The following is a 26,127-nucleotide window of genomic DNA, read 5'->3' on the forward strand; positions in this document are numbered from 1 at the left end:
TGCCTGCTCTTCAAGTTCTTCTGGATACTTTGGGACGTATATGGATCAATTTAGGTCCTTATAAATGCTGCTGCTCTTGCAAGACATAAAAAGACAGAGAAAAACCTTAGTCTGGCATTCAGGGATGCTTCTAATTTCAGCCAAACTGCTATTTGAAGACATCTCTCTCACCACTTTCCGAATGCTCTGTTCATTCCCTGGCCGTGCTCCCTTTCCCACTTCCATACTGTTGACATTACTCTGACCTTAAATGCCCTTCCCACTTACCCTGTCTAGTCAGTTCTCTCCACACCATGGAAGGTCCTCTCCTCGGTGTTTCCAGCTTACACCTTCCTCACCCTGAATTCCTGAAGCATTTATCACCAATATCAGTTTTTCTTGGGAAAATGTGGCAAAATGTTACTCTTCTTCTCTTGGACTGTTTATGTTTTAGCTATTGGTTTACTTTGTATGTTGCTTTCTCCTGTTTAGATTAAAAATTCTCTTTGGGGGACAAAGAATTTAATATGTTCACATTTCCCCATAGCACTTAGCACATAGCAAGTACTCGATAAGTAGTTAATGGAATGTGTGCGGTTAATTTCTGGACAATGTAGAAATGTATTATATTATATTCCATTCCTGTCTTAAGTAGTTTTGTTGTTCAGTAAATATGAAGATGGACTTGTCTTCAAGTCAACATAGAAATCTACATAGAGAAGCTCATTAATTGTAAAGCACTTAGGAGTTGGAAAGTCAAAACTCAATGAGTTTTCATAATATTCATTCCAGAGGAAGGGTAGTGGCATAGGTGCAAAGGATTTAGTACATGTTATTAATCAGAAGAGGAAACGTTGAGATTCTGAAAAATGACCCCATAGTGACAACTTGCAGACCCAGAAGTTCAACCAGGACAAAAATGATTGCAGCAACTACTTGAAAGGTGATAGAACAGGTTGCTGGAAGCCAGGAAGGGCCAGTGGGGTTCTAGTGAGGTCTTCAGTGCCCCAATATACAGGAGGGCCACAGTTCGATGCTGGCAACCTCTTAGCTAAGGCGACATGACTGTTTTTATTTAAAAGTTTAAGGAGGATGGTTTCTGAGCGGTAGGAGATGGACTGGAAGACCTTTAAGATTTCTCCATCCCCTACATATGCAATAGCATCAAGCTCTTTATCAAGTCTTGAAACAGTTGAGAGGAATATTTGTTTTAGTTCCACAGTGTGGGGTTTGCAGGATGCACCTTTTCAGCTGGAGATGGTTTATAGTTTAACCAGTCAATTGCTGAAATATGGAATTGCAGAACATGTTGGAAAAGGGATCAGCTGAGACAGAATGGTGCATTGGTACATTGCAAGGATTAGAGAAAAGCCTCTGGGTTAGGGAACAGGAGACCTGAATTCTAGTTCCTCTTCATTCACTTGCTGGCAGTTCAGCCTTAGGCACACATGATTTTCAGGACTCAGTTGTTCTTTTTAACAACTAAGGTTGTATCAACTATTGAGGTTAGAGGTCTGAACCAAATGCTCTATTCCATTTCTTTTATATCCCTAAGTGCCTTGATTACACTATTTATTTTCCCACAAATTTTATTGGTTTATTATAGTTGTGTCTAATGATGGGATTTGTTGTTACATATTCATGCATGCACACAATATAGCAATATGATTTGGCCATTATCACTCCCCAGCATTGATTCCACTATTTATAAGAGTAATTCTGCTTTCTCTTGCACTGTGCATTTAGCAAATTAAAGTGCACCTGAATGGACATAGTAGAAACAAATGCCCAAATATCCAAGACTAGTAAGGAGGGAGACACTTAATGACCCAGGTAGAGGAACTCTGATGAGTGGTATTGGACACAGTGAGGGTGGGATACTGGAATGGTCAAATTCTTCTGACGTGAGAATCAGGAGGATCAGAAACACCTTTGAAGAAGATTCTGGATTAAACCTGTAAGATCACATGGTCCCTCTTTTCCATTCTGAACCTCACTGATATATACATGAGTTTACACAAGTCTCATAAAGGACTGAATAGTATGATATATCCTTACTTGCTGCTCTTGGGTTCAAGGAAGTTCATCAGCAGGGTACCTGGTTTGACTCCCAGTGACTAAATTTCCCATAGAATACCGAATGTGTACTGCTGTCTTCAGACCCTGTGGCATGAAGGAAAGGTCATATTTGTGGGTCTCTTTTTAGTAATGATCAGCTGGTATTGTGTTGAAATGACAAAGAACACTTTTACCTCCAAATGAAGAACACTCTACTGGTCCTTTGGTGTCACCCGAAACATCTTCACTTGAAGAGCAGTGTCAGCTCATTCTTGGTCTTCTCCATATATTTGCCTAGTCCCTTGAGAGTATGAACCTGAGACATGGTACTGAACACAACGTTGATGCTGTTTTCAGGTTTATAGATATAAAGGTGCCATTATTCTAAGTTGAGAGGGTACTACTGTCTTTAGGAAACCTTCCCTGAGGACATTATCCCACTGGGGTATTTCCCTGTTCTAGACCACGTGGTTGACAATGTAGATTTATCATATTTTACTCTTTCCATTTTTCATGATCCTTTCAAACCAGCATGTATTTCAGTTATATATAACAGTGTTGCTATGTCTGTAGTTTATCATTTTAATAACTCAATCTTATCCACATGCAGGTCTTGATGTGCCTTCTTGTCACTCAAGTACATTGCTTGCTGACTGGTCTATGCCACCATGGTTGTGTTTCTCAAGGAGCTTGTGTGCCTTTGCAGTTCTTTGGAGTGGTGGTACTGCTGGGAAGGAAGAGTATTGTCTGGAACTTTCTCATAAAGCCTTCCCAGGGCTCTGTCAGGCCCCAGGCAAACTTGATCACTCTGTCCCCTATGCTGCCTCTGTCCCTCAGATAACTTGGGTTGCTCTCTGTTCTCATTTCTTGGTTTTCTTCCTTGTATCTGCAGTGTTGAACCCAGGGCCTGGCACATAGTAGATGCTGAATAAATCATCATGAAAGAATGAAAAGTGAAGGAATTACTGAATGGCTGTTAGCTCTGGAGCTCAGGGTGACAGGAGTGGCCAAGTCTGGTCATTTGCTTGGAGGGTACGGTCAGCAGGCCTGGCTTGCTGAAGGCCTAAGCTGAGTTTTTCTGGGTCAGACCTTCTGAGAAGACCCACTTTTTTGACCTAACAGAAATAGCTTTCTGTTGATTATAGGGCTAAATTTCTTGGCTAACTGCCTAGCCAAGCGATGCATTAGTCTCTGGAGTAGAGTCTAATTGCCATCTAATATAACATATTCATAGGTTCTGGGGATTAGGACATGACATATCTTTGGAGAGACATTATTCTGCCTACCACACCTTGTTTTAATAGTGCTAATAACTTGGATTAACAATGCATTAAAATACAAACTTACTTTGTCTTTACCTCCTTGATCTGTGCTTCCAGTACAATCCTTTCTGCTTGAAATTAAAATAATTTTTTGTTTAGTCCAATTTTTTTATAATTTGTAGAACTCTTGAAGTTACGACACTTTCAGGATATAGTCTAATAAAAAGACATTTGTGTATTTGTAAGAGTATATAGCTCAGTAATTTCATTCATGACAGGTCCTGAAAAATCTGCTTTCATTGTCGGTGATATCTGAATTTGGATTCAGGTCCTTCCCATTTGAAGTACTCTAAAAAGGATAATTTGGTTATGCTAATTTTATCAAATGGATAAAGCATTCAGGAGAGGTTGCCAGTATGTTCATTAAATTCACAAAACCGGTACACTGGGTAAATCACCCGTGAGTGCAGACTGTGTCTTGGCAGGTGTCTGAAGCCTATGCAGGAGTCCGGTTGTGGGGTCCGCATGAGGAGTGGGTAGTGGTTGTGTGACCTTCCATGAAGATCAGAAGCAAAGGGAGTCTGAAGACTAGACTTTGGTCAAAGAAAGGAGAGTTTGATCAGAGTTGCCCTGAGTTGCCAGAGGCAAGCACTCTTGTTTAGCAAGAGTCATCACAATTCCTTAAGTCTCTCCTCCTCTATCCCTGGTAGGGAACTCTCCCAGGGACCTGCCAAGGTTGAGCATTTACAGGTTCGTTGACCTCAAATTTGGAGGTGATAAAATTGGGGTTATTATTCTAGAATGGAGATTGTAACCAGTAGTGCTCCAAGGATTCCATGGTAGAGTTCTACCCAGGACTTTTGGCATTTGGTAGTGAGAATAGGCACCTTTTCTGTAGTCAACTGACAGCTTGGAAAGGCTATCCATTTCCCTGTTGAACCAATGGCCATGCTGCCCTTTACACACTCTGGCTGTCACACGGTGGATGAAACAATAAGCAGGCAGGTGTCAGACTAGCCAAGGAGTTCCGCTGCCCAACACTTGTGATCAATTAATTTATTTCTTCCTGTTTGGAATGGAAATAGAGATTCCTGTCCAGTTTGCCTGAGAGTCATTATAAGACTATATGTAATGTGACTATATTTTGAAAGTGCCCATTGTCAAGCTGGCTGTGGTGGCTCATGCCTGTAATCCCAGTGACTTGGGAGGTTAAGGCAGGAGGATCACAAATTAGAGGCTAGCCTTAGCAAGTTAGTGAGACCCTAAGCAACTTAGTGAGACCTGATCTCAAAATAAAAACAAAAGGACTAGGGATGTAGCTCAGTAGTAAAATACCCCTGGGTTAAATCCTCAGTACCAAAAAAAAAAGTCATTTGTCAGTTGAGTTTCAATACTTGAAAAGAAGGTGAAGGGTAGGAAGCCTTTCCATGCCAAGTGGAGATGATCCAATTCAAGCCTCTGATCCTATGTTTTTGAACACATCCCTTATGGGCCCTGGGGAAGGACAGGTTGCCTCTTGCTTTGAGTCACAAATCCTGTACACTAATTGGTGTTTCCTGGAGGATCATCATTCATGGGTTGGAGTTTGTAGAATATAGAAGAGAATCTATGTTTGGTGGAGCATAAGTACAAGTTGTGTGATCCATTATCAGTTTAATTTTCATTCTTGATTGTTCCCAGTTTAATGTTTTGTCTCAAGAGATGCTCCACACTCACAGAACTTGATACGATGACTCTTAAGGGGAGAAGAAACCTGTGCTTGGATAAATTTTAATCTGTATCTTGATTTCACTACATTTTTGTTAGGGTGAACCCTGCTGTATCTTGAACTATAAGCTAGTAGGTTATAAGATTGTGGAGTTAGAGCTAGAAGTGACTTCAAACTTATGTGGCCCAGATGGGTAGAAATTCCCCAATACCCTTAAGGTAAAAATCAGGCATTCGTTTAGCATAATAAATATTTGTATTCATTCAGAGCATATTTTTGAGTGCCTGTTCTGTGCCAGGCCTTGAGCGCAGTGCTAAAGACACCAAGATGAAAGATCCGGTGCTCGCCTGTGAGGAGTTCATAGTCTGGAGAGGAGATGGGCATTAAACAATTAGCGCTCGGTGTGATCTGAGCGTGCTGGGTCTGGCTGATAGGAGGATAGGAAGGATGATCCAACAGCAAATAGGATCTGTCTCGAAGATTGCCTGGGGTTGGGGGTTGGGAGAGTGAGGGAAGGCTAAGTATTTCCTGTCTTTTTCTCTAGATAAATAAAATCAGACCGGATCCCTTAAGAGACCCTCTTTCATTGTCTGCCCCAAAGACCCCTTTTCCGTTTCAGTGCCGTGCCAACCGATGACCCTGGAAGCCTAAGATCTATTTTTTACCATCATCTTTCTTATTGTTATTATTTATGACGGTCATTGTTTTAACTGCTCCAAGGAGATAATTGCCTTAGTTGCTAAGGCAACCCAACATATTGGGTATAAGAGCAGCCAGCATAAAGGGTTTGCCAAATTGCAGGGCTGGGTGGGAGGTGTGGGGTGGGAGAGCAAGGGAGCTCAGCTGTGGAGCTTGAAAATAGCCATGTTCAAATTATCTCTGCATTTCTTCCACTGAGGAGCGTGAAGCCACTTGGAATCCGGCGCCTGCCAACTCCTCACCCACCCCTGACGCTTCCTATTTTCAACCCAGTCAGTGCACTCCTTCGCTAGCCCTCGGTGCTCAGCCAAGAACTTTCTTGGGTTCCAATTCCCAGACTCACAACTATTCTGTCTGCTGCCACTCAGCCCTGGAAATGTCCTCATCCTTTATTCCTAGGGCCACCAGAGCTTCAGGGGGTACAGCACACACAGACCCCAGGTGGCCCGTTCCTCTGGGCAGTGCTCACAGCCCATTTCAAAGCCATCATCGTCCTCGGTGGTTTTGCTCAAGGCCTGAAATCTCCTCCCTGACTTGGGGAAATATGAACGCAGGAACCACGAACTTTCCATTTTGAATTTTTGGAGACTGAAACATCTCAGGAGGTCCACCTTGTCTATTCCTATTAAGCATGAAGGAGAGGGGTTAAAAAACACAGAAAAACAACAACAACTGACCCTTCCAAGGGGGAAATTGGATTCAATTTACTATTGTTGGCCAGTGGAAGCTGTTGAGAATGAAATAAGGCTCCAGCCCGCTGGAGCCAAGGGAGGAGAGGATACGCAGACAGAGCAGTGGCAAAGGCAGATGGCTTAGGCCTTGAACCTCAGGCTTCTGACACTGTCACCTGATGCCTTCATCAGTGCCATTGGCTTTAGTTCTTGGCTACTGATCATCTCATTCTGAGATCTTCTGAGTGATTTTGCATCGTCTGCATGGCCAGTGGAAGCTATTGAGAATGAAATGAATCTAACGCCCGTTTTTGTCTCCTGTCCTTAAGCCAAGATAGGGCATGTCTCTTGGTCCCATTTTTTCTGCCACCATGGGGTGGCAGAGAGGATGCTGGGGCAGGAAGGTGCAGAAAGCAGCACATTGGCTGGCTTTGCTCTGCATCATTGACCACCCAGGAGTGGCTATTGCCATGAAATAGGATAATGGGCGGGCGGGGGAAAGGGCAGGAATCCCTTCCCCGAAGACGTGAGCGGTTGTTGCCGACTTCTATCAGGAAGTTCGCTTTCTGCTCTTCTTTCCTGCTCGCCAAGCATGCGCTTAGTTCCAGGATGTCTACGGGGAGGGCCAGTCTGCCTCTGTGTCCTTAGCAGCCTCCAGGGTGTCTCCCTAAGTGTGTCCCAGGGCCCTGTGCAAGAGCAGTGCCTTAGAGTGATCTATCTGAACAGGTTAAATAAACAGGTCTGTGTTTGGGTTAATTATCACTGGTTCTGTTGCTCTCCATTACTGCTCCATCCGGGACTCTGGCCAAGGAGCAGATGGGAGAGGCTGCATCGCCGCCCCTGCCTCCTCATTGTGTCTGGCTCTCCCTCCTTCAGGCTTTCTCTCTCTCCTCCTCCCTCTTCTTTCCCTGCCTCTCCCTCCCTCCCTCCTTCCCTCATTTTCCTCCTTCCCTCTCTCTCTCCCCTCCTCCTAGCCCTGCTTCCCTGCTCTCCCTCCCCTCCCCCCTTTGCACTCTCCCTCTCTCGGTCTCGGTCTCTCTCTCTCTCTCTCTCTCTCTCTCTCTCTCTCTCTCTCTCTCTCTCTCTCTCTCTCTCTGTCTCTTTTTGGCTGAGCAAATAGGCCAGATGGTGGTGAGGGGAACAGACAACAAGTGAGGCATGGCATATGGGGAGCTTGTTTAATTTCGGCTCCTGTAGGGAAGTAGATTGGAGGAGGTGAGCTACAAAAGCAGAAAATGGAAAGGGGAAGGGTAAAAAAAAAAGAAGAAGAAGAAGAAAAAAAAAGATAAAGAACAACAACAACAACAACTGACCCTTCCAAGGGGGAAATTGGATTCAATTTACTATTGTCGGCCAGTGGAAGCTGTTGAGAATGAAGTGAATCTAAAGCCCAAAGTGCCCTTTTGAATTTTGCAGGCTTGGCTCTCCACCTCCAGTTAAACTCCCTGGCACCCACTCTCCGGATCGCCCAGGGGTCTAGCTTTGGCAGGAGGGTCTGTGAGGGGTATTAGGAGTGGGCAGAATTTCTTATATAACATAGCAAATGGTTGTCTGTTTGCAAATCAAATCTAGGAAGAAGTTCCCAGTAATTTAGAGAGAGGAGAGACAGATGTCTGTGGATAAAATAATGGGTTGAAAGAAGGCTAGTTCCCAGTTCACCTTCTTTCTCCTACTAGTCTTCTTTCGTGGTATAATGCCTCTTCTTAGTTTGATTGTGCCCTACCCATGGCAGCTACCTACCTAGCCACATCTCATCCTGCTCACCTGGGTTATTCCCTTTGCCAACTTGAGAAGTCCGGTAGGATATTGAAGAGGAGAGTATAGAGACTTCAATAAATGGCCCTCCCTCAGGAGCCTTTTGTTTTCCATCAAAATTTATTTAGCCCTCATGGTAGGTTGCAAGATGTCAAATTTAAGGTTGCCATTAGCTAGAATTTCTGTGGAGATTCTGGCCACATCTAATGATACATTCCTTGGTCACTCCAGTGCAGGCATTCCCGCAATCAGTCACATATATTCTGTCATCCCCAGCACATTGCCACTCTGCCATTGCTGGGGAATCATACTCTCCGAGAGCAGGTGGATTCCTGACATCCAAGGCAGGCTGTGACCCAGTGCTGTGCAGGGTCTCAGGCGCCTATGTCACGGGGGACTGGGAGAGAGCAGAAGCCTTAACAATGACCTGAGGAAAAGAGAATACAATCAAGGCTCATCTGCTGGAGCTGCACGCCTGCACAGTCCCCTCCCCTCCCCCCCAGAGCCTCCCCAGCTCCACCAGGCAACCCGTTCTGCAGCTGATGTTCTGCAGCTGATAACCGGATTAGGCCGCAGAATGGGGCAGATGAGTACCCCCAGGGGCCCTGCCTGGGAACAGGGCACCCTGGCCTGGCGTGGGGTTGCCACTGTCAACACCCTAAGCTGCCGCCTCAGGCAGAGGCATTTGCATGTGTGTGCGCCCTACTGTATGTATGCGCCCAAGAGCCAGTGGGAAATGCCAGAGGTGGCGGTTCACATGAAGCACTGCTGCTAAGGTCCAGAAGCCAAGCGGCATGGTGGTGGCCCTCCCTGGCGAGTGTCACACACCCAGTCCCTCATAGCAGCACAGCAAGATGACTGCCCAAAGCCAGGTCAACTGTAGCCCCAGCAGGGCAAATTGCCACACAGCCACCACGCACGCCTGAGCGTGGAGGGAGAGCAGCCTGCAGAGCCCAATCCTCCTCTTTTAAAAACATGTTTTTCTCGGGCTCGCTTTCACGGGCAGGCTGGCGGTTTGATCTCCCCTGAATGCTGTCCCCTCATTTGAGGCTTCGATTCTGAGAAGATTCGAGGCATTGTCCAGGGTGGCGGGATGTCGGATTGATTTCGGGGCCTTTGTGTGGACGTGGGGCTCCTGAATGAAGCTGTTATGCACGTCTGGGGCTGGCGGGCAAGCTGTCCGGCTGCAAGCTGGGCCTCCCTTTGTTGTGGGGGCCTCATTGAGCCCACGGAAGAGGTTCATTTCAGGGTGATTTACTACCACCCAAACACCAGCTGTCTGTTGTGGGGCCGTTGTGAGACACCCTGCCCGGCCCCCTCTTCTGAAGCTCTCAGAGTCCCCACCCCTCCCTTTAAACCCTAAGGGTAGATTCATATTCATATGTACTTATATTATATATTTGTGTATGCATATATGTACATTTATATATTACATAATATGTAATACACACACATATATAATACGTATACCTATAAATACACAAGTGCATTATTTTTGTTCTTTTTAACAGGGTACCCTGGGCTGAGGGAGTGGGTGAGAAAGCTGTTGCGTGGAGAGCTGTGTCACCAAGATTTTGGCTTCAGCTCTGTCCCTGACTGGTTGTGATCTTGGATTAGTCACTTGATCTTTCAAAGCCCCAGTTTCTTCCTCAGGAAAAATCAGAACATGACATATGAATGCATCTCAAATTTATAACAAAAAAGAAAAGATAATAATTTTGTAAAGCCTTATGCAGTGAAAAATAAAGCCAAAAACCAATGGAAGACAGGGGGTTATACTGAAATGCGAGACCTCTGGACCTTGCCAGTGAAGGATGTGCCAGGTCTGGTCCTGTGGAGCTCAGAGTCTGGGCTCAGTAAGTCGACTGTGACCATGTGGTGTGGGGACCAGCTTAGTGGTAAAGCACTTCTCTAGCATGTGCAAGGCCCTGGGTTGGTCCCCAGTACCAAACAGAAACCAAAAATCCCAAACAAACAAATAAACAGAAAATACAAGAAAAGTCAGGTGCTGGGTGAACATTAAAGGGGGCATAGGAGGAATCCTTGGGTGGGAGTAGGCCTTCAGGGAAAGTTCCTGTAAGAGGAGTGGCCTGCTCAGTTAGTGCACAGATCTTGGGTGGCATCTTAGCCCATTTGCTGTTGCTTTAACAAAATGCCTTAGAACAGGTAGTTTATAGAGAATAAAAGTTCATTTAGCTCATGGTTCTGGAGGCTGGGAAGTTTAGGAGCATGATACCAGCATCTGTTCAACATCTGGTGAGAGCCTTCTTGCTGCACCACGGTATTCTGGAGGACATCGCCTGGAGACACAGCAGGTATGCCGACTCGGGTCTCTCTCCCTCCTATTGAAGCCACTAGTGCCATTGTGGGGCGCCACCTTCATGACCTCATCTAGTCCTAATTACCTCTCAAAGGTCCCACTTCCAAATACTACTCATGTATGAGTCCAGGGATTAGATTTCCAACACACGAACTTTTGGAAGACACACGCAGTCATAGCAGTTGGCCGGCATCGTGGCAGCCATTCCTCCCCTGGCAGCCTTCCTTGACCTGGAAGATGCGCACAAACCCGGACGGAGAGTTTGAATGGGAGTGGGGGATACACAGGATGGAGGGGTCACTCTGCCATTTCTGTTTTGGGTGCCTTGAAGGTAGACATGTCAGTCAGTTGGTTGGAAGACCATGTGGAGGGTGACTGCAATAGTTCAAGCAAGAATAGTGGCATCACAGAAGAGATGACAGAGGTGGTAAGGAGACACATTTAGGAGGTGCAGCTCCCTTGTTGGATGTGAGGAGTGGGAGAGAAAGGTGCGAGTCTGCAGGAAGATCAACATTTCTATAAAATAGGACAAAATAAGTACAATATCTGTAGCATTGCTGATGGCACTTACAAGTACTCAGTCAGTGCCATCTCTGATAACGATGATTTTTATTGCTTCTTTAGGTAACTGAGTAAGGGGTTACCTCTAGGCTGTACCCCAAAGTAGGGAATACAGGAGAACATAAAAGATTTTACTTTTCAGGGGGGTGGTATGAAGAGTAGGGTGATGTTTCTGATGTAGCTAACACTGCACAAGTGTAATCCAATGTAATATTTTGGGGACAAGTCTGAGTTTGATTTTGTTCTGTTCCCCAGTAGTGTTTAGCTTAGTGCCCAGAATAAACAGGGTGTTTAATAGATGTTTGATGACCTTCTAGACTAGTGTATTCTGACTTTTAACAGAAACTCTCAGTTCAGGAACCATCATTCATTCCTCAGACACTGAGAGTACCATCAATGCTATGCACTGAGGACAGTGAGGGACACGCAGGTCAGGCATGTGCCAACATGTAAATGGCGGGCACTGTGTCAGCATTGTGTTGGAGTAAAGGTGAGGGACAGTGGAGCATCCTGCAAATGCACATAGCTTCCAGGTTGTGTTGATATAACCTCCTGTTTTTATCCAGTGTTCGCTGGACGAAGACAAACCTGGACAGAGCAGTGAATCCCATGCCAACCCCAACCTGCTTCTGTGCAATGCTGTGCTTGGACCTGGGAGCAGCAGCATGTGGGTGGCCTCTGAGGCCTCTCCAGGTGATCAGCAGGTATCCAAGCCCTGCTTCACCCCTTGTTTCCTTTCAGGAATAACTTCGTCACCCACTGGGGTTCTGCTGTTGGTTTCTCCTTCCTGTGAGTTAACAACCTCATGAGCTTTTAAAATTTGAATGCAGAACAACTATGGGCTTACACTCTGGGACCTGCTCCAGGAGGTGTCACAGTAGGTAGTAGAGCTTCCAGCATCTTATGAAGAGGAAACTGGAGGAGCCTTAGAAATCCTCAGGAGGAAAAGTCCTGTTCTTCCTGAAAATGAGCATATCTCTGGAGAGGTGCAGGTCCAGGCTGCACAGACAGAGACTGGAAGAAGGGACTTCACCCAGACATCCCAGCCTCCCGGCCCAGCGCTTTCTCTGCTTTTTATGTACTGCATCATACTGCTATTTATGTGTGAGATTAAGTAGGTTAATGCCCCTCTCTGTTTCTTACTTTTCCCATGAGAAAAATGAAGGTCAGCATTTTCCAGTATGTGGTCTGTGGAACACAGATATTGAGAACATTAAGAGGCGGTAGAGGCCAAAAAGGATTTCATGAGAAAAAAAGTGGGGAACACCTGGTTCTAGAAAGCTAAACAGATGAAACAGATGTCTTTGCAGTGGGATGTCTCGAAGCCTTTAATATGTTAATGAGCACCCTGGATTTCCAAGTGTGGTTGAGTTTATGGTGTTTCACAAATTCATTAGATCCCAGGCCCATATCTTCTAGACCAGTTCTCCCTTGACCATGCTCCTAACTGATTCTTGTGGAGAGACAGCGTCCTTGGCAGAGAAGCATAGATCTGTGGGTCAGTGGGCCGGGAGGAGGGAAAGGGGAGGCAGGGCAGGCAGGCAGGCAGGCAGGCAGGCAAAAGAGGCCATCCATTTCACTCTGTTCAGAGATCCTCATGTCCAAGGAGAAGAGAGGGCCCAAATATCTCCCCTGGGTTGGTGTAAAAGATAATCTCTTCATATCTTAAGTAAGCAGGAAGAACAAAGTTTAGAAATGTAGGCCTAAAAATGAGGAGAAGGGAAATAAATATGAACATTTGTTTACTTTTCCACAGGAGGAGGGTAATCATGGGGAGAGCAGAACTTTACAGTTTATCAGCTTTGGCTTCATTGCTTTTCATAAGAAAATGCCAGGAGGGTTCCTGATTGTATTTAAATCTCAGGTAGTTTGATAGGCCATGGTTTTGCAGAGGACCCATTGATCCCGTGAGCTCAATCTGAGAAGTCTTAGGTTGTCCCTTGGAAAAGAGCTTGTGTGTGCTCAGGCACTACCTACGTGTTCCTGCACGCTCCCCGGGAGCAGTGCAGGTGAAGGGAATTGCATGCAGACCTCATTTAACTTCCACCTCATTGGCCCGGTATTCCTGGACCCTGGATCCAGACACAAAGATCGGCCCTGATAAGCTGCTTTTGGCAACTTAGATTGTGTCTGTTATTTATCGGGCAGTGCAGGATGGATCATGTAACAAGGCATATTTTCACTTGCTGCCTGGGCATGTGGGAGGACACACAAGTAGACACAGACTGATGGAGAAAGGTGGTGAGCAAGTGTGTCCCACAGGCTGCTGCCAAACTTCAAGCTGGCTTTCCTCACCATCTGCGTTCCCTCGTTTTCTCCATGACCGCAGAGGCTGCCTATTTGTCAGCACAGAGTTTTCCAGGGTGGTTACGATGGGGACAAGCATAAGGGGAGGCATCATGGTAATGCATAGTGTTGACAGAGAGTGGCAACTTCAGCTCTCCAAGCCCCCTCCCCACTTTCCATCATTGAGAGCAACACTTCCCCATGGCAGATGCCGGACACTCTCCTGGCCTCTGCAGTGACTTCTGTTCCACTCATTACCCTCTCTGAGGAGTTATATGTAACTGAACCCCTTTTATAAGAGAAAAAGTGAGGCGTAGAGAGCAAGTGGTGCTCTGGTCTCCAGAGAGAGAGGAATTGCGGTAGAGTCAATGTGTGCCTCTAGTTTTAAAATTATATGATATTTTGGGACCAAAAGGATCAAGGAGTAAGCACACCTCATCATCCAGCACGTGTAGTTCTTGGGCTGCTCTCTGCCTATCTTTCTTTTTCTGGAGTAAGTTGATGGTTGGAATACCCAGACGCTGGGAGGTGGAGCTTTTTATTGGATGTCAGGGAAGCCGTTTCTTCTTATTACAAGAAGGCAGGGAGAACCTGTGCTGTGTACAGGACCTTTTCTAGACAGACGAAGAGAAACTAAGGTATAATTGAGTGGACTCTCCTAAAAAGAGGTTGCCATTTGTTGCATAAAGACAAACATGAAAGTTAAAATAGTGCATTTCATCAAACCTAGAATGACATGAACTTTGAGACAGTTCCAGAGATGTTGGAAGTGAAAAATTGTGCATCCTAGCATCAATGAGATATAGTAGTAAAAAAAAAAAAGAGATGAATTTCCCCAAGTTTTGATAACCATGAGTTCATTCACCGATTGTGTCTTGAATCCCATGACATTGATAATGCATGATGAATCATCCAGTGTGTGCTAAAAAGAGCTGTTGCTTTAAGCTCACATTGAGGAAAATACCTGGGATGGAAGTGAGGTCGGGTAGAGTGGAGAATTTATGGATGACGCAGGACTGGATTTAGGCTTGAAGAACAGGGGAGATTATAAGTGAGAAGACAGGAGGAAGTATAGTGGGAATATCTAGATCACAAAGACTGTTTTGTTCATAGAAGATTTAAAATATTGATGTCTTGGTCAACCTGGGTTCCTGTAACAAAATACTGTACATTTGGTGGCTTAAATAAGAGACATGTGCAGCATGATTTCTTTCTCTTTTTATAAGGGTGCTAGTCCTTTTACAAAGGGCTCTACTTTCATGTCCTCATTTAAATCAGGTACATGCCAAAGATCCCAACTCCTAAAACTGCATTGGAGGATAGGGCTTCACCTTATGAATTTTGGGGGAAGCACAAATACTCAGTTCATAGCAATTGGGAACCAATTAAATTAATTTTAGATCCTGGAACTTAAATCAACGTATAGACTTGGGGAAGATTTAGGGTCCAAGGAAGGTAGAGTTGTCAGGTGGGTGTTTGAGGGATGCAGACATATCTGAGTCGGCATTTCGTTGCATCAAACATTCCTGGGACTCTTTTGAGTTTCACATCCCAGGTCCATTCAGCTTTTACAGAGTTCAGCTCTGAGGTGGGTGTAAAGGAAGAGAAGACATGATCCCTGCCTTCGGGAATTATTATCTAGGGCATGGGACATGTAAAGGTTTTAAGGAGAGGACTAGTTAAGACTGAAAGTCATATGTTTGTTGATTGCTTGTAGATCTTCTTCTGTGAAGTGTCTATTCATTTCCTTAGCCCATTTGTTGACTGGACTATTTGAATTCTTGGAGTAGAGTTTTTTGAGTTCTTTATAGATTCTGGAGATTAGTGCTCTATCTGAAGTATGATTGGCAAAGATATTCTCCCACTCTGTAGGCTCTCTCTTCACATTACTGATAGTTTCCTTTGCTGAGAGAAAGGTTTTTAGTTTGAATCTATCCCAGTGGTTGATTCTAGCTTGGATTTCTTGTGCTATGGGAGTCCTGTTAAGGAAGTCTGGTCCTAGACCAACAAGGTGAAGATTTGGACCTACTTTTTCTTCTATAATCTGCAGGGTCTCTGGTCTGATTCCGAGGTCCTTAATCCATTTTGAGTTTAGTTTCATGCATGGTGAGAGATATGGGTTTAGTTTCATTCTGTTGCATATGGATTTCCAATTCTCCCAGCACCATTTGTTGAAGAGGCTATCTTTTCTCCATTGCATATTTTTGGCCCCTTTGTCTAGGATGAGAAAATTGTATTTATTTGGGTTTGTGTCCGTGTCCTCTATTAAAGAGGGGTGGGAGGGGTGGGGGGAAGGGAAAAAATAACAGAATGATTCAAACAACATTGCTCTATGTAAATTTATGATTACACAAACGGTATGCCTTTACGCCATGTACAAACAGAGAAACAACATGTATCCCATTTGTTTACAATAAAAAAAAAAGAAAATAATTAAATGATGATTATATAACAAAAAAAAAAGTGAATAGGTAAATCACAAACTGAAATAAAAGATTTGCATCACAAAAAAAAAAAAAAAAAAAAAAAAAAAAAAAAGACTGAAAGTCAGTATTGAAAATGTGAAAAGATAGGAGATCCGTGTAGGCTGGCTAAGTGGGAAAAGGCCTCTTGGGCCAAAGAAGATTTATGCAGGACCTTGGCAATGGGTGGGACTGTGAGTGTGGTGGGCTGATGGAGTGAGAGATGGCATGAGTAAAAAGGCCCATGTGATTGAGCCTGGTGTCTGGGGGTCACCAAGAGGTATGGCTGGGTGATATTATTAGTGTTATCTATCTCATGCAGGATAGGACAAGGCAAAGCTTACTTTTTAAACACTCATCTGATTGTTTGTTTTGGGTGTAGTCAGTACCAAGTGTAAGCAAAGGAGAGGAAGAAGTTCCTGCCACATTCCATCTCCACTCTGTCCCCCACAGCTGGCTCTGTAAGTCTATGGAGGGAGGTCACAAACTCACACTGTCAAACTTTAGATTATGTAGAGGGAAATGGGGGAGGTATTAAAAATGGTGGAATGAGACAGACATCATTACCCTATGTACATGTATTACACGAATGGTATGACTCTACATCATGTACAACCGTAGAAACGAAATGATGTACCCCATTTGTGTATAATGAATCAAAATGCAGTCTATAAAAATTAAATTAAATAAATAAAGAAAGAAAAGAAAAAAAAAACCAAAACCCTGTAAAGATGATATACCTAGTGCCAGGAGAGTTGGAGAGAAGCAGCTGGGAGCTGGCAGGAGAGCAAGTCAGTGAGGGAGGCTATTGACATGGCAAGAGCAAGGAGTTCAGATCTGGATTAGTGTTTCTGTGCCCCTTCCTCTTTTTCTACCAATATTTTGCAATTAATTGCATAGAACTTGTGACTCTTATTCTTCTTACTCTTTATAGTTATTTTCATATTGTGTTATTTGATTTATCCATTGTTATTTTTATTTGTTGTAAATTGATTCATTTTTTTTTTTTTTTCTAACAATGTAAGGCACTGGAAGCAGGGACTGTTTCTTTGTATCTCAAAATGTCAGGATAGCAGTTTTCTATTTCATAGTAAATATTTATTAATATTAATTTCAATGCATTTAGAAAACAGACTGGTGTATTAGTTAGCTTTGGCTGCTATAACAGAAGACCATTGGTGTCTTCAACAGAAGATATATATTCCTCACCATTCCAGAGCTGGGAAGTCCAATATCAAGGTACTGGCCAATTTTCTTCCTGGTGGGGCCTCTTCCTGGCTAGCAGATAGCCACTTTATCACTGTATCCTCATGTGGCAGGGAGAGAGAATCTGTGTCTTCCTCTCTTAGAAAGCCACTCTTTCCATCATGAGGGTACTGTGCACATGACCTCATTGAACCCCATTACTGTCCAGACATTCCATCTCCAAATAACATTGCACTGGTATTTAGGGTTTCAACCTACAAATGCAGAGCAGTCCACAGCAGCAAGATGAGACTTAAATAAAGAAAAAATACGTATAACAAGGGAAGAAGAACAATTTATGCTTGTTTGTTTGATTTTTATCTATTCAGTGGGTTTCTCTTCCCAATCCAGCTGATTTACCAATTATAATCTGGGACACTACAGTGGTCACTGAGAGCTTGATCATTGGAACAGGGAATGCTGGTTGATACTTGGGTAGTTTCAAGACAGTCATCTTGATGACGAGCCAGCCTAGACAGCCATCTCTGGATGGTGAGAGGCAGAGTGCTCACATTATGGTTTGAAACATAGGCAACAGGAATGCGTCTGAGCAATGCAGCAGTTCATGGGAATGACCTAATGAAGTGCTAGTGGGTCCTTAAATCTTCAGTTGAGGAGGGAGAGGTGCAGCCTCTTTCTGTTCTCTAATTGTGGTGACCGTGCACTTGACTGATTATCGGTTGCTGTCTCTGTGTCATCTGGAAAAATGAATGCACTGCCATGCTGTACCTTTTTTATATATTTCTTGATGGCCTCGTGGGTGTCAGGAGAACTCCGTGTAACAGCGAGGGAGCTCAAAAACACTTAAACAAGAGTTCAGCATTTACAAAGAACATCATCGGAAACAAGATGGAGAGGTAGAGCCATCACAGAGTTCTAATTAACTAATCCGTGGAGTTTCTGATCTAGGGTCCAGTGTCCTGCTGAACATCTGAAAGTGGCCTCAGAGTTCTGCCCTAACCTTCTGAACTGAACGCACAATTCTGTGTGTTTGTGCATTTAGACATTTTTCTGGGAATAACCAATAGCTTTCAGTAAATTGTCAGGATGATTTGGAGCAGAGAAATTTGTAATTTCTACTGATTTCAACCCCTCCATTCTGTGGATGGGGAAACCAAATATTAGAGAGGGTTAGTGACTTTCTCAAGGCTTCTCTAACCCCCAGCTAGGAAGGACAACCAAGCAGGGTTTTTTGTGGGGGTGGGGCAGAATACTGGAAGTTAACTGAGGGGTGTTTTATCTTTTAACTATATCACCAATTCTTTTTATTCTTTATTTTGAGATAGGATCTCACTAAGTTGCTAAGCATTTTGCTGAGGTGGCTGAGGCTGGCCTCAAACTTGTGATCCTCCTACTTCAGCCTCCTGAGTCACTGAAATGGCAGGCATGCACCACCACACCTAGCTCTATGCAGATTTTTAATCACAGCGCAACATTCTCTTCATGATTACTTTCTGACAGATCGAGAAGTCACCTTTGCTTGCAGATTATTTCCAAAATCCTACTAAGAAGGATGAGCCACTAAAAAGAGATTGGAGATTGATTTCCTGCCAAGGCCTCTAATCCACTGAGGCTGTTCTTGTGTTGGGTCCAATTTGAACCCGACACAGGCTCACCCTGGAAGAATGGGGATTTTGTGCAATGAATCATATAAACCCGGAAGGATAATCTGGGTAGATCCTATAAGGCAGATATAAAAATGGGCACTGAAGGCGTCTATCCTGGGTGAACATCCTTTTGTGGTGTTTCTATTCCAGCATAGGGGAACATAAGTATGGGGAATAGAAACACTGTTTGATTTGTCTAATGTTACATAATGCTTTTGCCTAGCCTTTGATAGAGCTGTGTATTAAAACTAGTGCTACCCTCAGAATAATAGAAGCACCTCATTATTTAGCCCTCTTTGGCTATTGCTTTAGTCTCCCATACCTAAGGAAATTTCTTTCTCAAATTCCTGGCAGACGGGCATTGTACTCCTGTCTGGTGACTGATGTCCATGACCATGAATGACCCAGAGAGAATGATTTAGGGGAACATGACATGAGCTTTGTGTTCAAGGCGAGGGGTGCTGTCCTCAGTGGGTCAAGGTTGAGTGTCAGAAAAAGAATAGCCGAATACTAAGCATGGTGTGTTTTGGACCAGGGAGAGTAGGGCACAGGAGCCAGTTCTTACTCATGAATAGGGAGAAGTTAGGGATCTGGGAGGGGCAGGGTAAAGGAGCATGGCGAATCTCTTGGAACAGATTTGAGTGTGTCCCACTTAATTAGGGCAGGCAACATTTGAGGGGGCTGTTGAAAGGATGTGTGACATCTGACAACCTCCCACTGTTGGACAGTTCCAACTATGACATTTTTTCATATATTGCACTGAAATATTTTCTTGTATTCACCATAGATTACCTCTGCAGTTTCACCAAATATTGCAAACTTGGTCTTTCCTTTCTTGTGCTAGGCAGCTTCCCAAGCATAGGACGATGGTTTTGGTGTAGCATCTTGGTCCTCTTTCTCTGAAATAACCTGTTTCCCTAGTTCGCTATCACTATGCGGATCATTCCTGCAACTCTTCTTGACAGAGAGAGACACTCTTATATTAATATATGTTATATTAATATATGTTATATTAATATCCTATTTAAATACATCTTAAATATTAACAAAGACTCCAAATTTGGTCTGATTAATGCAAAACACTGCTTTACTTGTGTAGATTGCTTTGTGTAGAATACTAGACTCTTTAGGCTTTGTTTGTGAGACTTAAACCTAACTAGTCTTATCAGTACTAAGGACCATATCCCAGTATATGAATTTCAGATTTGGTACTTGTCTGTTGCTTTGGTTATTCCTTTCTATTTTGTATACTCAGTGAGGTTGATTTAAGCAAAACAGACATCCCAATGGCTTCACCTAAGAAGTTGTTGGAGATGTTGAGGCGACCAGGGTTAATAAGTCTAGGGTATTCTGATACAGAAGTCCCTTTCCTGTTGTGGTCTTGACTTCTGCAAATAAGCTCTACACTCTCACCTGTCCCACATGGGGACAGAAAAACACTTGGTCCAGGAAATGGAACTCCATCCCAAGAGTTTATCTAGACCCCTCAAGGATTTATCTAGATGCAACCACCCAGATTTATGTGAATTTGGTGCTCTGGTTCTGGCTCTTTCAACCTCTATTGGACTCTGTATGGCAACCACATGCCTCTGTTGCTGGCTTTGGTAATCAGTTCCTCTTCCAACTTAAAATCCTCCCTCAGGTATGATTCTGGAATTTACTACACCCAAAGTCCCAACATAGAAGAGAAAAGTACACTTTCAGGCAGCTACTGATGGGATAGTGTGATTAATAGGTTGATATCGAATTCTGATCAATATTCTGTCCCAGAATCTTTGCTGAATTTCTTGAAATACAAAATGTCATATGCCTTTAACTCATGAAAAATATAAACCACTAACTTGTGTCAGATAGGTTACTAAGACTTCAGTGTATCTGTTTCATATTTTGTAAAATGAAGGATCTTGTACTAGAATAGCTTTTATGAAAATGTTCTCCAAAATGAAATGTTGCTAGGTGTTGGATTAAAAAATGAGGGTTGGATAAAATCTAGTGATTAAGTTCTATCACGGCTTGGTTAGTGAAAGTTAGCAAGTTTCTTTGTGAGGCAGTTTTCAGAGACTTCCATGTCTAATGCACCTCATGAGTCTCCTGGAAGAAAAAGTAGTACTGTTCTTCACTGCATAACCATTACAGATTTTATACCAAATTTACTTTGCAAAAAAAGTGGAATGTGACCACTATGCATAACCTTTTTCATTTAAAGTACTAATATCACTGAAGAGTTATTTATTACTTAACTGTTTTTGGTGAAAGATTAGGATGCAAAGAATACTCACGAATAGATGTTAAAACTGAAGAGGCCAAATGGATGCACATCATTTCTTCATGACAGTTCAGTGAACATTTTTCCAGTCTGAAAAAAAAAAAAAGTTAACACATTAGTTGTTATTGATTTGTGCATTACCAGTTGAAATATTACCCTTGAGAAAATATACTACAGTGTTGCAAAGTATGGATTTACAAAATTTAATCTTCTGTGTCCAAAGATCCTGTTGGTTTCATTGTCTGATGGGCTGTCCTCAGAGCCACCTATATATGGTGTGCTTACCATGAGTACTACACCACTCTAGACAGACTACACAAGTCAGATTTCAGAAATACACAGACAATATGCATGTGCTGGGTGTTCTAGGCTCTAGTATACAATGTGCAAGAAGACAGATGTTCACCTCCATGCCACTGGAGATCACCTTGCTTCTCTGTTACCTTTTAAGTGGTGTGACCAACAGAATTATACCATGCTACTATTGTGTGATGAAAGGTTATAAACCAATTTTTGGATTAAAAAAAAAAAACAGGGTGCTATGATTATACAATGAAATAAAGTACACATTTCTCCAAACTTTATTTGATCACAGAATACTTTTAGTTGGGAGAAATAGTCCATAGTACCCCTTTTGAGACACAGGTAGTTTGGTTTCTTGCAGAACTTTTAGGGATCTCTGTATAGTCAAGTGTGTTCTTCACTTAGAAAGCCCAGGGCTGGATGTGAAGGGTGGGTCACTGCCCAGTCATCAGCTGGGCTGAAGTGCCCACTGGGAGAGCTTGTCCTTCTGCTCCTGACCACGCCTGACATTGAAGAATGGGAGCAATTCCCTGGGTGTGTCACTCATACCACCCCTCCCTTTCTCTGTTCTCCCCTCCCGGTGGCATTTGGGGCATCTGCCTAGCAAAGCTCATTAACCTCTTTAATGATGCAATATTCTTTTTCCATATAAGCCTCTGCCCTGAAAATTTGCCATTCTGAGTGCTTCCCAGGAGGAGACTGTTCACTCGTGGCCTGCTCTGTGAGTCTGAACCTGTCCCTTTAATGTGGAGTGGATGATTGGCACTCTTGTCTCTGGGGTGGGGATGGCTTAGGAGGGCACCAGAGGACAGTTGTATAGATTCCTGGAATTTTCAAAATGACTTAATGGATTCACAAATGTGATTTTTTTTTTTTTTTTTTTTTTGGTGCTGGAGATAGAACCCAGGGATGCTCTACCAGTGCACTACATCTGCAGCCCTTTTTATTTATTGTTTGTTTGTTTGTTTGGTTGGTTTTTGAGACAGGGTCTTGCTAATTTGCTGATGCCAGCCTTGAACTTGGAATCCTCTTGCCTCAGCTTCCCACATAGATGGGATTACAGGTGTGCACCACTGTGCCGAGCTACCAATGTGACATTTTGATGCCTGCAGATTTACTCAATGCTCTCATTTAATTTGCCAAAAGTCAGAGTTGCCATTTTTAATTTCTTTTTAGGAGGAGATTGGGATACATAATTTAGTTCACACATGAGACTTCTGAACCATCCAAGATCTGATAAAATTATTAGGCTAAGCCCCTTTGATGTTGCTGAGAAGATCAAGTTGGGGAAGAAGGTACTTCTGAAAATTTACCCAAAGACACTGCTGCCCTCTACCTTGAATTTGGCTTTAGGGTTAGGGTTGGGTTGCTGTCTGAGTTCTGCTCCTTGCTTACAAGGTGGTAATCCTGGGCAAGTCACCCAGTCCTCTCTTCGTTCTGTCAATGATGTATTATCTGAATAAAATACTCTTAGGCTCCATCATTGGTTTCCCACTTATCTGAGGCTCATGGTATGTCTGGATCCTGCTGGGACACATCAAGCTTGGAATGAAGTGGAGTCTGCCTTGCTGCTAATGTTCTCTAGATATGATCCTTCCACAGTGCCCACCTACTAATTGAGCGACGTGCGCGCACACACACACACACCCATTGTGCAAAAATTTGCATATTCCATATCTACTGTGGTTAACTGAATTGAATTATTGTGAAATTTAAGTAACATTACTTAAATAATAGTAGTTCACCTTTATTCAATACTTGCTATGAGCCTCTCTACCATGGTGCTTCATCTGCAGTATCTTATTTAAGCTTCTCAACAAAGCTGTATTTAACAGATGAGGAAATGGAGACTTATAAAGGTTAAACAACTTGTCTGAGGTCATGCTGCTGGGATTTAAACCCTGGCTCCACAGGCCAGGCTCTTAACCACTCTGCTACAAAGTACAGAAAGCCATTTGTAAATCACATAGTGCTCTGTAGATGAGGTGCCATTATTGTTGTTGTTAAACTGTTCATAATTCAAAATGTGGCAAAGAGTAATGAGGAGAATCAGAGTCCCGAGGTGTCCCCAGCGTGTTGTGCATGTTTAGGGACATGTGATTTCGACCGCTTCTTTTGTTTGGAGATATGTCCATCCTGGAGTCTCAGAGAGTCCTAAGTTTGGGGAGACTGAGGGTAAGAGGACTCTGTTGCGGGAGAGAGCTGAGAAATTCTGGCTCCCATTCTCTCCCATTGTCTCCCACCTACAGTCCTTTCTGAGTTGTCCTCCTAGCCAGAGAAAAGGGTGAAAAGGCTGCTGAGGCAGAGAATGTCAGTAAACCCAAAGCTCAGGAACCCAGAAGACTCCTGAGTGTTAGCCTAGATAAGGAGATTCTCAAAGAAATCAGTTCCCAGATGATTCTCTTTACTGACTGGCACTTTTTTTTGAGTAAATAAGCCAACAGGAGCTCACAATTGACCTTGGAACCTGAATTCTCAGACTCCAAAAGTCATGGGGCCAAAGATAAATATATGTTTTTAAAGGTCTTACTATTACTTAATGTATTGCATCAGTGAACCATGGCCACCCCTGAGGGTCTGGTCTTCCTGACTGCCTCTTTCTCTTTCTCCTTTCTTATTTAACCACTATGATGGCTGGAGTGGAAATTGATGACCTAAACTTCCACCTATGCTTTCCACATAAGGAAGTAGAGATGCAAACGTTGTTTCTTCCCTTGTCTGCTAATGGCACAGTGCTTTCTGGGTCCCTGGGACATCTGCAGGGACCACCAAGGTGCCATATTTGGTGAATCTGGTGCAAAGCAACCACTTTCTCTCAGAAAATCTAAACTTAGGTCTCCCCTGACTGGTGAACATCATCTTTCATCCACTAGTTAACCTCATTGATGAATTAGGTCCTTTTGTGATGTGGAAAGTGGACCACGTTTATCTTGGTTATTAAAATGAGCTTATTTAAGCCAGGCACAGTGGCGGATGCCTGTAATCCCAACAGTTTGGGAGACTGAGGCAGGAAGATCATGAGTTCAAAGCCAGCCTTAGCAAAAGCAAGGCTCTAAGCAACTTAGTGAGACCCTCTCCCTAAAAAAAAAATACAAAATAGGGCTGGTGATGTGGCTCAGTTTAATCCCTGAGTTTAATCCCTGGTATTACCTTCCCTGCTCAAAAAATGAACTCATGTAGGGTCAAGCATGATGGTGTTGTTAACTGGATGTGGGAGGTGGCCTTCTTTTGATTTCGCCTCCAGGAGTAAAGAGCACTGTCCCCTGTCTTATTTCAGAAGCTGTGTTTTAAATCAGCAGATCTCTGATAGCTTTGCAGTTGCCCCCAAGAAATGCTGTCTGTGAAGCTCCATTGTGTGGGGGCTACGCTCAACACGTAGGGCATGATCTCTCACTGAAACCTTAATTTATCCAAACTGAAAGAACCTTCCGGGACTTCCTAGCCTCTCTGACAGTGAGCTGGTTTGTTTTCATTTGCTTCAGTTTTCCTCTTTTGGCCTTCGAGTGGGCTCTTGTCAGTTTCATTCCTATTTAAAGTTAGTTTCACCTCTCAGTTCCCTTTGTCCACCTTAGCCTTATGGGGTTTCAGTTCCCCACACGATGTGCGGGGTGAGGTGCTGAAGGGGGCTTTGTCATTCGGTCTAAAATGAGAGTCCCCTGAAGTATCACAAAACTATTGGACACTGAGGCAATTTGGTCCAAGATGGAATCGAGCATCTTTTATGTTAGTCAAATCATTCACCGTGAAATCTTTGAGCCTCATATTGCTTACCCAAGGTGTTGAACTAGATTATGGTTTTCTAGTCCAGCTGTGGGCTGGACACACCAGAAAATTAAAACAAAACAAAAAAACAAAAACAAAAAATAAACCCAAAACCAAAAGTAAACACACAACCAAAAATAGATGTCTGGGCCTTGTTCTACCCATTAAACCAGCAAATTGAGAGGCTGGCTTCAGGCACTGTGTTCTGCTCAGTTCCCCTGGGGATCAGTACGTGAAGCCTGGGTGAGATCTGCTGGCTTGGACACTTGCTGGGGACCTGGACTCCTTAGCTGAGCACTGTCAGGAATTGTCAGGGTGGTGGCTCTTATTATAGCAGCAGAAACACTATTAGGTCACATGCTTCCTGGTCTCCTGGGCTGTGGTCACATTTCCTGTCAAACCCCTCTTCTTGCTTGGTAAACACTGGGTCATTCTCATTTTGAAGGTGGCCCTGTGGGATATACCCAACCTGAACTTCTCATTGCTTCCTTGTGATACGGCGAAGCTACTCACACATCAGGCCTCATACAACTCTTTGCAGATGGGGAACAGAGGAAGCAGGTTTCCATGCAGGCAGGCAAAGACCTGCCAGGTGTCTGTACTCAAGGATGCTCAGCCTAAACTATAGAATATCACTCAGGGCCCCACTCTGCCTTGCTCACCTGTGATCTCAATGCCACCATGGACAGCAAAAGACATTCAGAATCTCAGTAACTGACCTAAATTTTCACCCCTAAGGAAGGACTTTGACTGAAGCCCAGTGGATTTCACTAACTTTAAATGCTTACTCAGAGCATTCGGGTTGATACATCGCCTCCTCTTTCCTTTTCCCTTCTCCCTCCTCTCCAGCCCCTGCCAACCCAAACATCATTAGATTACAAAATCAAATCCAAATTTCAAGTGTGCTTCGGGACAAGTATATATTTTTTAGTTATTATACCAACAGTAGACCTGGGCCCGCACACACACCCTTTTTCAAGGTGGGTATATATAGGGGCAAGTATATAGAATATTTTCTAATTTATAATATATTTAAATAACATTATATGCTAATATGCACTAGACTTGCTTTGTCTGAGAAATAAAGAAAATACATACAGAAGCAAGGAGTCTCAAATAAGATTTAAATGCTATTGATGACATCAAAACACTTGCATCTTTTGCAAATGAATTTGGTACGGTA

General features: G+C 43.5%; 1 protein-coding gene and 1 long non-coding RNA gene across 8 annotated transcripts in view; both read left to right on the forward strand.

Annotated features, from left to right (window-relative positions):
* SETBP1 (SET binding protein 1) overlaps positions 1-26,127 on the forward strand; it is a 354,347-nt gene that overhangs the window by 50,423 nt on the left and 277,797 nt on the right. The gene's annotated exons all lie outside the window — the stretch shown is intronic.
* Positions 1,567-12,569, forward strand: LOC306643157. Its single transcript, XR_013758825.1, has 2 exons — positions 1,567-1,692; positions 1,726-12,569. It is a non-coding gene; the product is annotated as an uncharacterized lncRNA (long non-coding RNA).

Source organism: Sciurus vulgaris, assembly GCF_902686455.1.
Source record: "Sciurus vulgaris genome assembly, chromosome: 13".
In the NCBI taxonomy this organism is placed as follows: Eukaryota; Metazoa; Chordata; class Mammalia; order Rodentia; family Sciuridae; genus Sciurus; species Sciurus vulgaris.